This window comes from Macaca thibetana, chromosome X (assembly GCF_024542745.1).
Source record: "Macaca thibetana thibetana isolate TM-01 chromosome X, ASM2454274v1, whole genome shotgun sequence".
Lineage (NCBI taxonomy): Eukaryota > Metazoa > Chordata > Mammalia > Primates > Cercopithecidae > Macaca > Macaca thibetana.
Genome location: NC_065598.1, coordinates 145,343,747 through 145,357,583, shown reverse-complemented (window position 1 = coordinate 145,357,583; position 13,837 = coordinate 145,343,747). Strand labels below are relative to the sequence as shown.

General features: G+C 45.7%; 1 protein-coding gene across 4 annotated transcripts in view; it reads right to left on the bottom strand.

Annotated features, from left to right (window-relative positions):
- The window catches only part of MTM1 (myotubularin 1), a 106,637-nt gene extending 93,702 nt beyond the window's left edge, over positions 1-12,935 (bottom strand). For 2 of the 4 annotated variants that reach the window (XM_050775333.1, XM_050775336.1), the window contains exon 1: positions 6,769-6,842. The gene's annotated coding sequence lies outside the window, so the exon portion shown is untranslated. The other 2 variants (XM_050775334.1, XM_050775335.1) reach the window with 2 other exon arrangements.
- Between the last annotated feature and the right edge of the window lie 902 nt (positions 12,936-13,837).

Genomic DNA, 13,837 nt, shown 5'->3' with positions numbered 1-13,837 from the left:
AGGTGATTCATAAGGCAACGAAGTTGGAGAAGCGCTCCTAGTACTGCTGCACACTGGGACCACTTTTTAAAATACAGATGTCAGAGTCTCAGCCCAGATCAATTAAGTTCGAATATCTGTGGGCAATGCCCAGGGAAGCAAGTATTTAAAACTCCCCAAGTGATTCTAATGAGCAGCAGGAAAGGCAGTCCCCTGATCCGTGGTATTCCCTCTAGGAGGAAACTTCTGTTTAGGGACTCTGCACCCTCTCTGAAAAGTCAGAGAAGAAAGAGGCATTCTTCGAGTTCTTTGAAGTTCCCCTCAAGAAAGAAGGTTGCATTTCATACATATACCAATGGTGCCTTTTTAATATGGCTTACAAAACTGAAAACTGAAACTGAGAAAAAACCCTGTAGTCATGAGAGCTGCAGGAAGTTGCAGCAGAGGCTGGAAACCCAGAAGTCAGACTTACCTGGGTTCAAATCCTGATATTGCTGCTTCCTAAACGCTTCAGCTTAGACCTAACCTCTCTGAAACTCAGTGGGGATCTTACCTCAAAGCGCTGCTGTGAGGATTCATATGAGACATGATGTAAAAGCACTGGGCTAAGGACTTGGCAAACATTACACCTAATGTTAAGGTTAAGTTATGACCGAGGCGGCTATTTAAGCATTGACAGTGAATCTGATGAAATCCTCAGCAAATCAAGACCAAATGTATCTCTCCACAGCTGTAGCTCCTGAACACTTGAAATGTGGCTAATCTAAACTGAGATGGGCTATAATGTTAAAATATACACCTGATTGACAATTTAATACCAAAAAAGGAGAAACATGTCATTATTACGTCGATGACATGTTGAAATATTTTGCATATGCTGTGTTAAATATATTAAAATTGATTTCACCTGTTTCTTTACTTGTTCAAAGTGGCTACTAGAAAATTTTAAATTACACATTCTCTATTGGCTAGTGCTATCTTAAAGGACTGGGAAGCCAGGATATGAGCTGGTACTATTAGACTATTTCCGAACTTTAATTTTCTGCCAAATCACCTGGGGGTCTCACTAAAATTCACATTCAGCTTGAGGAGTCAGTGTAGGGTCTCAGTGGGTGAGGATGGGGCTTGAAATTCTGCCTGTCTTACCAGCTCCCAGGGAGCAAGGGCAATCTCCATCAATAAGAAAAACCTGTTTCATGCCATAGGCGTAATGGGAATCTCTGGGGAGATTATTAGAGTTGATATAGTGAATGAAAGACATGTCCAGCAGGGAGTTAGACTCAGCTTCAACTCTGAAAAATCAGTTCTCTCTCCAAGCAAGGAATTCAAAGAGGTGGGTGCCAGCGCCAACGGTCAGTCCTCCCTTTGTGAGGGCAACAGGGACCTGTGCTTTCTCTCCCAGATCCAGAACCACTGACATGGGCAAGGAACACCTCAGAACCAGGAAACTCAAAATGGAATACTGGTTGGGGTTTCTCATATCCTGCTAGTCACATAACCTGTGTTAACCGCAGCGCCCTCCTGGGGTCTCACTGAAACCAAGTGCAAACTTTCCTTCTTACTGTTATCCACAAACAGTACTGACACGCAGGTATATTTCATGTCATGGCCAAGTGTCACTGCTGCGCAGGCAGGTACATTTCTTATTTCAGTAAAACAGCTTGGGCCAATTCCAGGCCTGCTGGAATCCAGCATAGTACCTATTCTCCTAAATCCCCACCTAAGTCATCTCAGGGCCATGAAGCAATTTAGAAGTCATATAAGGGAATTTAAAGCACCACCACCTGATGCTACGAATCGCCCTTACAACCCACCTCTGCCTCTACAGCTCCCAAGAAGGGGAAAGGATAACTGATGTAGCAATCCATTACATTCCAAGCAAGAGGCTCCGGGAAATAAACAATGCTTCCTTCTCACAAAAAAAGTTCAAGGACATGCTATCAAAATATAACAATTATCACATGCTAAAGAAAGGGCATCGCTGTGTGCTGTCAGGGTTTGGAGGCAAGGGGATAAGAGCTGAATGAGTTACAAACAACTTTTATTTTTACTTTCAATTATTCCCCCTTCAACTTCCCACCCCAAACATACTAGCAAGCAAAGCAAAAACTAATCTGTACTCAAACTTCTCATGCCAAGAGTTCAAAAATCAAGAAGCTGAGAAGAAAAGAGTGGCAAGACAATGACTGATTCACAGAACTTTCTCATTTGCTATTTGACCACGGCAAGAAAGGTTAAGCATGAGCTCCATTTCATCTGGCAGACAGGGAGCATGATCTCTAGACATGCAACAGAATTGGTTAAAATGATCATGTGTGAACAGTTCTAAGCTGGCCTCCTTTGTCTAGTTCAAGTTAAATAATGTTCACTAAATGTCTACTCTGTGTATAGGACCATCTTAGGTTTCAGACAATCAGAAAAATATCTCCAACCTCAGCCCTTTTTATTACAAGCATAGAAAACGAAAAACATACTGAAATATGTAGGAGTTACCTATTAAAGACAGTCAAGGAACAGCAATACTAAACTAATACAAGTACATGAAATTGCAAAGTGCAACTTATAGAGACATTTCAAGATACTGAGAAACAACATTAACGAGAAAGGGCCACTCAGGCGCCCGCCCTGTTCCAGCAAGGATGATGGTACAGACCTGGAGAGCTATCAATGATCTCTTCCCCAGAGCCTGGATCGCTTTTTATTGTAACCCCAGAAGCACAAGCATCCAGTCTAGTAAGGACTGACGAGCTGCGGTCGGGTCTTGACTGGAAAAGAGAAAGTCTTCCATTCTGAGACACTTGTGAGAGAGGCAGGCAACATTCCCTGAGGCTGAGCTTGCTTTGCTGTTGCCCTGTGATTGTTGGTTATACACTACTACCATTTTAGGAATACACAAAATGAAAACTTGTTACGGTATACCAGTGACATCAGGCCCATATGAAAGAGGCAATATAAATACCTGCATATTTTAATGATGACAAAAGAGGGAGATTGAGGCAGAGAGGCCACACCTACAGCCACAGGGAAGATACTCCAAGAACAGGAAGGACAACTGCCCTCTTATACCAGTTCTCCAAATAGCAACTGCTTATACAACACATTCATGCAATAATAATAATGCTGCACACTTTACAAAGGTCTCTGATGCATATTTGATTCTCTGAAGAACTCTGGAAACTTGGCAGGACAGGTTTTACTAGCTCTATCTTACAGATGGAAGAGCCACCAGTAGCAAGGTTAAATGACTTGTCCAGTGACACAGAGTTAAGGAAGAGAACTGGGACCTGAACTCAGCTTCTGTAATCCAAATAGAGAAAGCTTTCTATCACCTCACACAAACAAAAGGCTCATTTACCATAGTTCCTCTGGTAGAAACAGAAAGCACTAGTAGTACCCAATGCCAATTATCTAAAGAGATGCCTCCACATTCTTAAAAAGAAAAAGATGAGATTGTCGTGGTACTCACTGTGGAAAAATACACTGCAAAGATTTCCAGTGCAAAACCTTCCCCCAACTACAGGATGACAACTGAACCTAACTCAGTAACTCCTGCTGGGTCTCCAGGTACACTCTCACTTTCAAGGCAGACAAACTAGAAGAACACCTCTCTTGCTCTATTACTGTCTGTAGCAACAAAATGTGGCCTCAAGAAATTTCTAAATCCAAACGGTAAAGGGAATATAGCACTGCAAGAACTGAGGACACTGCTGCCAGGGTCGCCTGGAACCAAAAGCTCGTGCCAACATGGAAATGCAGAGAAATGTCGAGAAAAGCAAGCTACTCGATTCCAAAAGTTTATTAAGACATAGCTAGGATAATGTTTTTTCTTAAAAACAGAAGAGTTCCATATCGTTCAAGTCAATAACAGCTTGAGTGTCTACTAGATGCAAGACACTTTTCTAAGCACTTAACATAAATTATTCACTCAGTCATTCCAGCAACCCTTTGAGAAAGGTACTATTATTATTTTCATTTGACAGATAAGGAAACTAAGGCAGGGAGGTAAGTAACTTGCCTAAAGTCACACAGATAAAATTAGGGCCGGGATTCAAATTGGGTCAGGCTGCCCAATCCAGAGTCAAAATCTTATAAGCAAGTGACAGTCCCTGTCCCCCCCGCCATCTGCCAAAAAGGAAATAAAGAACTAGAAAACTAGAAAATAATGAAAGCAGAACTTCAAAGAGGTCGAAAACAGGAAAGGAAAATTACTAAAGAATAATGAAAACAATCTATTATTCTGTTATAAAATCGAATAAACTTTAGAAATAATGAGAAACTCCAGACTTTGAAATCCTCTGGTTACCCCTTTAAAATGTCACCTATTAATTGTTGAAGAGTCTCCACTTTTCTCTTTATTTTGGAGCCCTCAATAAGAGCAAGAACCATGTGTTTTCAGTGGTTCCTAAGTAACTACATTTTGTTAATCTGCCTCTCATTTTGGAACAAAAAATATTAAAGTATTTTTTGTAACTTTAATTATTTTTCAGACCTGTAAAAGATTAAAAATTTGCTTTGAAGGCATTGAACATACAGAATATGAGAGAACTCAGAAGGTATTAAACCGATGAACTTTTACAGTTAACTCTCATTAATGCCATTTTATTAGTGAGCACTCTTGTTCCTAAGAAGTTGAGTGCTTCTTTTCTCTTGAGCTATTTCAAAATGAACTAGTTTCTTTACAAACCACACAACACAAGGACTGATGATCATTTCAGATAAGAGGTTCACAGTACAAACCATTACACAGGAAGAGAAACCCTTGTGCAAGGTGGCCTGAGAGTCCAGCAGACACTGGCATGAAATCAGCATCCAATACTGACCTCAGCAGAGCTTTCTGTAGCTACAGTGAGCTATCTAACTATGAAAACTGCAAAAGATTTGAAAAATACCTCTCTAGGTATTTGAAATCACTTACTGTTTGTATGTAAGAGGGGGGGAAATATGAGTAAAAATGAGGCTGGGATGAGCTTACCATCTAAAAGACACTCATTGGAGAAATGATGACTCCAAAAAATCTCTTTGATTCAGAGATTTACTTTTGGATTTATTTCCTCTAATGGAGCAGCAGCTGGCAATCTAAAACTAGAAATTCAAAGTAATGCCCAAGTCATTCTCAATCACGCCAGCCTGTTTTACTGTCATTGTAAGGTTTCAGAGCTCTATTTTTTCTCATAGCGCTCATCTCTGCCAGAAAATATATCATTGTTTATTTTTTTTATTGTGTGCCTCCCCACATATAAACTCTATAAGGCAGGGACCTCAGTAGTGGGGCTCTTTGCTGTCTTCCCAGTGCCCACCGTTGGCACTCTTGTGTTTGATGAATGAATGAAACCATCGACAACTTAATAAATGTAGTTAGAACTTTAAGTTAAAGAGACCAATCATTTACTAACCACACTAGAATCTACAAGACCCCGTGAATGTTATCCACCCTCAAGCACCCTGGGAGGCTACTATACACTGGTGCTGCAGGCAGCACCACTGGTTCAAATCTCCCCCATGGTGTGGAATCTCTTAAAAGTAGATTTGATTTTGTGAAACAGCCAAAAGCCATTCAGAATCAAATCTGGTGAATACATGACTGTGCCCAACAGATATGTTGGATGAAAGCAAACGTGTCTGCAAAGTAACAGGCCTGATTGTCTTATTTGGCTGGTAAACCGATTTTGAAGGAAATTCAAAATGGTCTGTAGTCTAGCAAAATTGCTGGCTCAGTCTCAAGACTCTAAGTTGGTTATTTCACAAGGAATAAAACTGAGCTGTGGTAAAAAGAATCCAGACTAGACAGACACCAAGACACCCCCAGAGAGCTGGCTTGTGATATTAGCTTTGCCATTAAGTTGCCCTGAAGCCTGGGACATATTAGTTACCCTCTCTGGGCCTCAGTTCCCCCACCCAGGGAACAAATGAACAAGTAAACTTTAGGCTGCCAGTCAATTCTAAAATGCTGTAATTTTATTCTTGGGAAGATCTGGTATATCTGTTTCAAAACCAGTCGCAAACCACTTCGCCTCAAACGATGCGTGCGTATAAAGCTCTAATATAATTTTTGCAGCAGATTCACTTCTTACTTGCTTGGGCAAATACTAAAATTAGTTTTCACTTCCTGAGCGCAGCAAAAGACAGTTAAGGGAGGCAACCCGGCCAAAGGCGCTTGCTCGTGCCCGTGCATACTTCCGAGTGCGTATCAGGGAACTAACCGTTCCCTCTAAGATCTTCCCTCAACTGTTGCAAAAGCAGATAAACCTCTCGTGTATGACACAGAAACACTGGCCAAGAGCGACCCTCGAGGCTTCGCGGCCAGTGTCGGGCTGCGGCCGCTCCGCAGGGCCCACTGGGGATGCGGCGGACGCCCGCTCCGCGCGGAGGGCCAAAGCGAGGACCAGCGGCGGAGCGTCGCCGGGGAGGCAGGGCGGACGCCCGGCCCACTCACCGCCCCGGGACGGGGAAGCAAAGTCCGGGCAGTGGCTGAGACGTCCGCCCCCAGCTCCACCGCCAACCAACCCCTACCCCCGTCCCGACCTTCGCCCGCTGCCGGCCGGCCGGCCACCTTGGGAGGGGAGAACGGGGGAAAGCCGGAGGTACCTGCCTGCTGCTCCCTGGCCTCAGCCCTGCCCCGCGGGGACAGCGACGGCGCTTGGGCGAAACCCCCACCCAACCCTGCCGGTGCGGCGAGGCCCCGCGCTACCCGCTGGCCCAAGGAGTCCCAACTTCCTCCTCCCGATCCCCTCACCACGGGTCCCCGCAGTGCCCGGCTCCGAGCCAGGCCAGCCGTGAGCGCGCACCCACCTCGGGCTCCGGGGGCCACCGCCGTTGCCAGGCTGCTCGGCTCCCGGGCCCTGCTCCGCCCCCTCTGGGGTCCGCCCCCCACGGCCTGCCCGCCCCCGGCCACCGCCCGCTGCCCTCCTCCCCGTGCCGGTTGGCGAGACTGCATCACGTGACGGGGCAGGGGGCAGGAAGAGTGTGCCGGGTCGACCCGGGGAGCAGCTCCGAGGGGCGGGGCTCTTCGCCCGCGAGGCTGCTGGGAAGCCCACTTTGAAGGGTGCGACGCATGGAGGCAGCTGGGAATTGTAGTTCGCAATATGGTGCTGGGGATGGGCGGGGCCAAGATGCCAGGGGCCATCCCTGTAAGGGAAGTTGGACTGGGCGCCGGGCGGAGGCGGCTGGGAAGCGTAGTCCCGGGACCCTTGTCTGGATCTCCCTCTTTTTCTTCAGTAAAGGGGAAATCCAGAGAGAAAAGTTCTCTACATTGACTTTAGCGGATGCCACTAAATTGAGCTATTATTGGGTACACAGGGTTGGCTGCGTAAAGTTGAGATAGTATAAGGGAAAAAGAAATTTCACTGACTCTGATCAGTGACTCTGGAGCAGGATCTGCAATTCACAAACTCAACTAACAGCTGGGGTGTCCCTCAGCTGTGCCAGCACCTTTCCAAGAACGCAATTGAGACTTAGTGAACGGAAACATTTCAGTCCAAAATTCCTTCTACTTTTTGAGGTTTGGGTCAGACAACTATTGATACAGTAAAAAGAAAGGGACAGGAAAAAGAGAAGGAAGGCAAACGTCAAGAAGATAATTCATTGTGTAATCAAATAAAACAATCTGGGCCGGGCGCGGCCTGTAATCCGTGGGATTACACGTCTGTAATCCCAGCACTTTGGGAGGCTGAGGCAGACGGATCATCTGAGGTCAGGAGTTCGAGACCAGCCTGGACAACATAGTGAAACCTCATCTCTACTAAAAATACAAAAATTAGCCAGGCGTGGTGGCAGGTATCTGTAATTCCAGCTGCTCGGGAATCTGAGGCAAGAGCTTCGCTTGAACTCGGGAGGGAGAGTTTGCTGTGAGCTGAGATGGCACCACTGCACTCCAGCCTGTGTGACAAAGCGAGACTCCGTCTCAAAAAAAAAAAAAAAAAAGAAAAAGAAAAGAAAAGACAATCTGGCACATAGAAAAATGAGCATAATATTCTTTGTACTGCATAATACTTATACATGAGCAGTTCGAGTAAATAGGATGACTTTATCATGGCCTATTTTTTTCTCTTGTATGTGTTAGTTCTCCAGCATCTAAAAACAGCATTTTACCTGATACCAGTGTATATGTATACATGTGTTTTCCATAGTCACACACATATACATATATTCATATATCATTATTTATATATACATATATATGCTGTATTGAAGAGTCTAGACTTCTTAGATGAGTAACAAAGCCATCCAGAATCCAACCCAGCCCACTCTTTAGCCACTTCTCCCAGTGTGCCTCTTTTTGCTCTTCACCCCAAGCTCCCAGGGAACTTGATGCACCAGGTTTTTTCTTTCCTCCAGCCCTTTGCACTTGGTCCTCTCTCCTGGATTTGCCAAACTCCTGGAAAGACAGCAGAATAGCAGCTGCTCCTGGGCCCCCGCACAATTAGAAGTCTCCCCCACCCAGCCCTTCTTGTTGTACTGATGTCATCATTTGCTTACACATCTACTCTGCCAACTCCCCTCCCCAGACTATGAACTCCTTTGAATCTCATTCACTTTTGTGCTGGATTTCAAAGCATGCTCAGTAAATTTGCATGCTAGAGAGGCTCCCTGGTGGGCTGCTGAATAACTCCGGATTCCTAGTATCTGTTAATTTTAAGGCAGAGGGATAGAGGAAAATGGGGATGGGTGGAGGGAGGGCAGCAGCTGCCTGGGATACCTTGCATATAATAGGCCTGGTTAAGTGTCCCAAGATGAGGCCAAAGCTTTTTGCTGGAGCTGGGAGGAGCTGGGGGTTGGGAGGTGGGGAAGGTGCAGAGCAGGGCTGGTTTCATCCTAAGAAGCTAATTCCTGAAGAAGATTTCTCCAGGGTCCAGCCCCAGCCCAGCCCCACCTCTAGAAAGATGCAATTCAACCAGAAAGGGCCAGTAGAGAAGACTAGCCTTTGGCCTGTGAAATGGAGAGAGTAACCCCTGCCATGCCTGTCTCACGGTGTAGGTGCAGAGATCAAATGACGCAACAGATGAGGAAGCACTTTGAAAACTGTAAAGGTGGCCGGGCGCAGTGGCTCACGCCTGTAATCCCTGCACTTTGGGAGGCCGAGGCGGGCGGATCACGAGGTCAGTAGATCGAGACCATCCTGGCTAACACGGTGAAACCCCGTCTCTACTAAAATACAAAAAATTAGCCGGGCGCGGTGGCGGGCGCCTGTAGTCCCAGCTACTCGGGAGGCTGAGGCAGGAGAATGGCGCGAACCCGGGAGGCAGAGCTTGCAGTGAGCCGAGATGGTGCCACTGCACTCCAGCCTGGGCGACAGAGTGAAGACTCCACCTCAAAAAAAAAAAAAAAAAAAAAAAAAAGACAACTGTAAAGGTTGTACACTATGGGCTGGGCACAGTGGCTCAGGCCTGTAATCCCAGCACTTTGGGAGGCCGAGGCAGGCGGATCACTTGAGGTCAGGAGTTCGAAACCAGCCTGGCCAACATGGTGAAACCCCGTCTCTACTAAAAATACAAAAAAATTAGCCAGGCGTGGTGGTGGGCACTTGTAATCCCAGCTACTCGGGAGCCTGAGACAGGAGAATTACTTGAACCCGGGTAGTGAAGGTTGCAGTGAGCTGAGATTACACCACTACACTCCAGCCTGGATGACAGAGTGAGATTCCATCTCAAAAAAAAAAAAAAGGTTATACACTATGGAGGGGTTACCGCCTTGCCCTTGGTGACATCGCTGTATTCTTGACTGAGTCTGCCCTCTTCCAGGCTGGGGCTGCACTCACATTTCTCTGTGTGTGTGTGTGTGTGTGTGTGTGTGTGTGTGTGTGTTGAGGAATCTTCAGGCTTCATTTCTCTGTGTGTGTGTGTGTGTGTGTGTGTGTGTGTGTGTGTGTGTGTGTGTTGAGGAATCTTCAGGCTTCCCTGCATTTTGCACACATACACACACCCCACATGCAGGAGGCCTGTGAGAAGATGGCTGGCCTCCTTTTCCAGGGCTCCAGGACAGTAAAGAGGAGAGGGCAATAGATGTGACCTGAGGCTGCTTCTTCCACAACCCTTCTGAGTAGCACATTCTACACCTATTCCCACCCCTTTCCCCCAAAGTCCTTCCGCTTTTGCTAAGGCACAGGCTGGAGGGCTAGAGGCACCTCCTACCCTCAGAGGCTTCATCCTGTTCTCTGCAGTTGGGGGAGGTGGGCTACGGAGCACCAGGAGTAGCCTGCACTCCAGATCTGACTGGCTTCATCGCTTACCTCCACCTCTGGCCTCTCACCTCTTAGATAAGAAGCAGGCCTGAGTGAGGAAATGGCCTGTTTCCTGCTACTTCTCCCTTGGCCTCTATGCTCTCGTCTCCCCAGTCCCCACTCCTGCCTCAACTTAATCCTACCAGGTTCAGTGTATTAGGCCTGAGGCAGGGGAAGGTGGAGGAAAGGGAGGGGCATTCTTACTGAGGAAAGAGAAGGCTGAAGAAAAAGAAAATTAGGAATGAAAAATTTTAAATGTAGCTGTGGGGTACCATGGTCTAGCAGAAAGCACTTGGAACTAGGAAACCTGATTCAGGTACCAGAAATTCTATAGGCAAGCTGTTGGCCTTGGGAAAGTCACTTCACCTCTCTGATCAATAACTGCTTCCTCTGAAGAAGAGGGGTTGAATGCCACCTCCCAGGGTCATTGTGTCCCCTTGAGGATAGATGTAAATGCGATGTATACAGTGTCAAGGCAGCAGAATTCCCAAGTTGCCAGGATGGTCACTGGGGAGAGAGATGGGAGAGGGTAGGGGGTAAACCCCTGGGCACTGACACAAAGGTCCCAGGGTTTCAATCCTAGCTCTTCCATTTGTTGGGTGTGTGATTTTGCGCAATTACATCTCTCCAAACCTCGACTTCCTCATCCGTGAAATGGGTTTTTTTCATTATCTCCTTCATAAGCTTGTTGTGAAGCACATGAATGCCTAGGTCTAACTTCTGATTCTAGGAGAACTGCAAAGCAGCTCTGCCTACCTCCTCCTCCCCAGCCCCAGCCTGTGTTTAAAAAGCAGCCTCAGCAGGATAGTGCAGCCACTTTGGAAAATGGTTTGGCAGTGAATTATAAAGGTAAATGTACATATGGCCGAGCAATACTATTCCTAGATATTTATCCAAGAGATATGGAAACATATGTTCACAAAAAGACTTGTATTCAAATATTCACAGCAGCCTTTCAAAAATAATAGTCAAAAGCTGGGCACAGCTGTAATCCCAACACTTTGGGAGGCTGAGGTGGGCAGGTCACGAGGTCAAGAGATCGAGACCATCCTGACCAACATGGTGAAACCCTGTCTCTACTAAAAATACAAAAATTAACCAGCCTTGGTGGCGTGCACCTATAATCCCAGCTAATCCCAGCTACTCGGGAAGCTGAGGCAGGAGAATCGCTTGAACCCGGGAGGCGGAGGTTGCAGTGAGCCAAGATCATGCCACTGCACTCCAGCCTGGCAACAGAGCGAGACTCCTGTCAAAATAATAATAATAATAATAATAAAAAGTAAGCGTCACAAATCCCCATTGACTAAACCCATAGCTAAGCCAATGGTGATATATGCACCCAATGGAATATTACTCAGCAATAAAAAGGAAGAACTATTGATATATGCTACAACTTGAATGAATCTCAAAAAATATCATGCTAAGTGAAATAAACTGTACACAAAATATTATACACTGCATGATTCCATTTATATTATATTTTGGAAAAGGCAAAACAATAATGATAGAAAGCAGATTCACAGTTGACTGGGGCCAGCAGTCAACCTAGAGGTGGGCGGGGGATTGACTCCAAAGAGGCAAGAGGAAAGTTTTGGGGGTGATTGATGGAAATGTTCTATATCTTGATTGTGACATGATCATGAAAACATATACAATTGCCCCAAATAATTATACTATAAACATGAGATGAGTGAATTTCATTGCAGATAAATTATACTTCAATAAAGCTGAGTTTGTTTTTTTGTTTGTTTGGTTTTTCTTTTTGTTTTGTTTTTTCCTGAAGTGCTGGGATTACAGGCTTGAGCCATCGTGCCCAGCCCAATAAAGCTGAGATTTAATCCCAGCACTTTGTGAAGCCAAGCCGGGCAGATCATGAGGTCAGGAGTTCAAGACCAGCCTGACCAACATGGTGAAACCCCGTCTCTACTAAAAATACAAAAATTAGCCGAGTGTGGTAGCATGCACCTGTAATCCCAGTTACTCAGGAGGCTGAGTCAGGAGACTTGCTTGAACCTGGAAGGCAGAGGTTGCAGTGAGCTAAGAGTTGCTCCACTGCACTCCAGCCTGGGTGACAAAGCAAGACTCTGTCTAAAAAAAAAAAAAAAAAAAAAAAAAAAAAAAAAAAGCTGATATTTAAGCATGGGAAGAAGACAAGAAGACATAGCCTCAGTTAAGATTCCTAAGGCTGCCCAGAATTGTCTATCTCCTTTTTGTTGGTTGGTTGATTTGTTGGTTGGTTGTTTTCTAAGAGGCTTGGGGCCTTCAAGGGGAGAGAGTGGTGATGCTTGCCCTGAAAATAACAAGGATGTGCTACCCAGTCTGTTCACCATCACAATCAAGATACAGAACATTTCTATCACTCCTGAAGCAGGAGAAGACAGAGCCCAGACCCATGGGGGCAGGACAGAGAGAGCTTACCTGGATGCGGGAGGCCTGGGATCTACGACCCAGACAGAGAGAGCATTACTCTTGTGGGCCCCAGGGATCAGAAGCTTCCCCTAGCTTCTCTCTGGGAGCTGCCACTGATCTGCAGGCACATGTGCAGTGGGGCTCCAGGAGACCTTAAGAGCCAACCTGTACTCTCTGCTCCTGGGCAGATGAGACTGCTATTGCTTCTCACTGGTATTTTGCTTCCACTTTCTCACAGAACTCAATGTTAAGTTGGAACCTCTTTGAGGAGGCCCCACTGGTCAGCAGGTTCTATTTTGCCAGGTGCTAGATGGAAGTTTGAGCCAAGTAATGGGACATGAAAACACATAGAGAGAGAAACCCAGGTTCTTTGTCTCAGGGCTTCTTGGACACAGAGGCCAGCACAAAGGGCTTATGGTCATGACATCACAATGTTTCCAAGTGCCAGTCCTGTTTGTTTCCTTCATCGCTAGGCACATACAGGGTATTCACCGAGGACTTTGAGTTCTAGTCCACAGGCAACACCATGACAAAATTGCCCCAGGCCCCAGTCAGATCACAAATAAAACTAAACCCAACTCACAAGATCCTCTCCTTCTACCCCCAATTACAAGGACTTAAATAAAATAAAAATAAAAGAAACCTCAGTTCTTACACTAAATAACTTTTAAGAAAGTAAGCCCTATGAGGAAATGTTTCAGAATACAGTCAAGTGTTTTTTACTCAAAACAGGCTTTTTAAAAAGAGCTTTATCTTTTATTTGAAGGGCCTGATTCATGTTGAGGTGTGTAGTATGCTACTTCTCAAACACAGATTTGGAGACCTAAGATTAAAACCAAGAGAGAATATATGAGAAGGGAAAAAATAAAAGATAAAAAAAACCTGAGGCCGGGTATGGTGGCTCATGCCTGTAATCCCAACACTTTAGGAGGCCAAGGCGGTTGGATCACTTGAAGTCCCACTTGAGGTTTGAGACCAGCCTGGCCAACATGGTGAAACCCTGTCTCTACTAAAAATACAAAAATTAGCCAGGTGTGGTGGCAGGTGCCTGTAATCCCAGCTACTTGGGAGGCTGAGGCAGGAGAATCACTTGAACCCAGGAGGTGGAGGTTACTATGAGCCGAGATCACACCACCACACTCCAGCCTGGGTGACAGAGTGAGACTGCCTCAAAAAACAAAAACAAAAACAAAACTGAATGTGTCAGCAAATATTTGCTGAACCTGAAAGAAA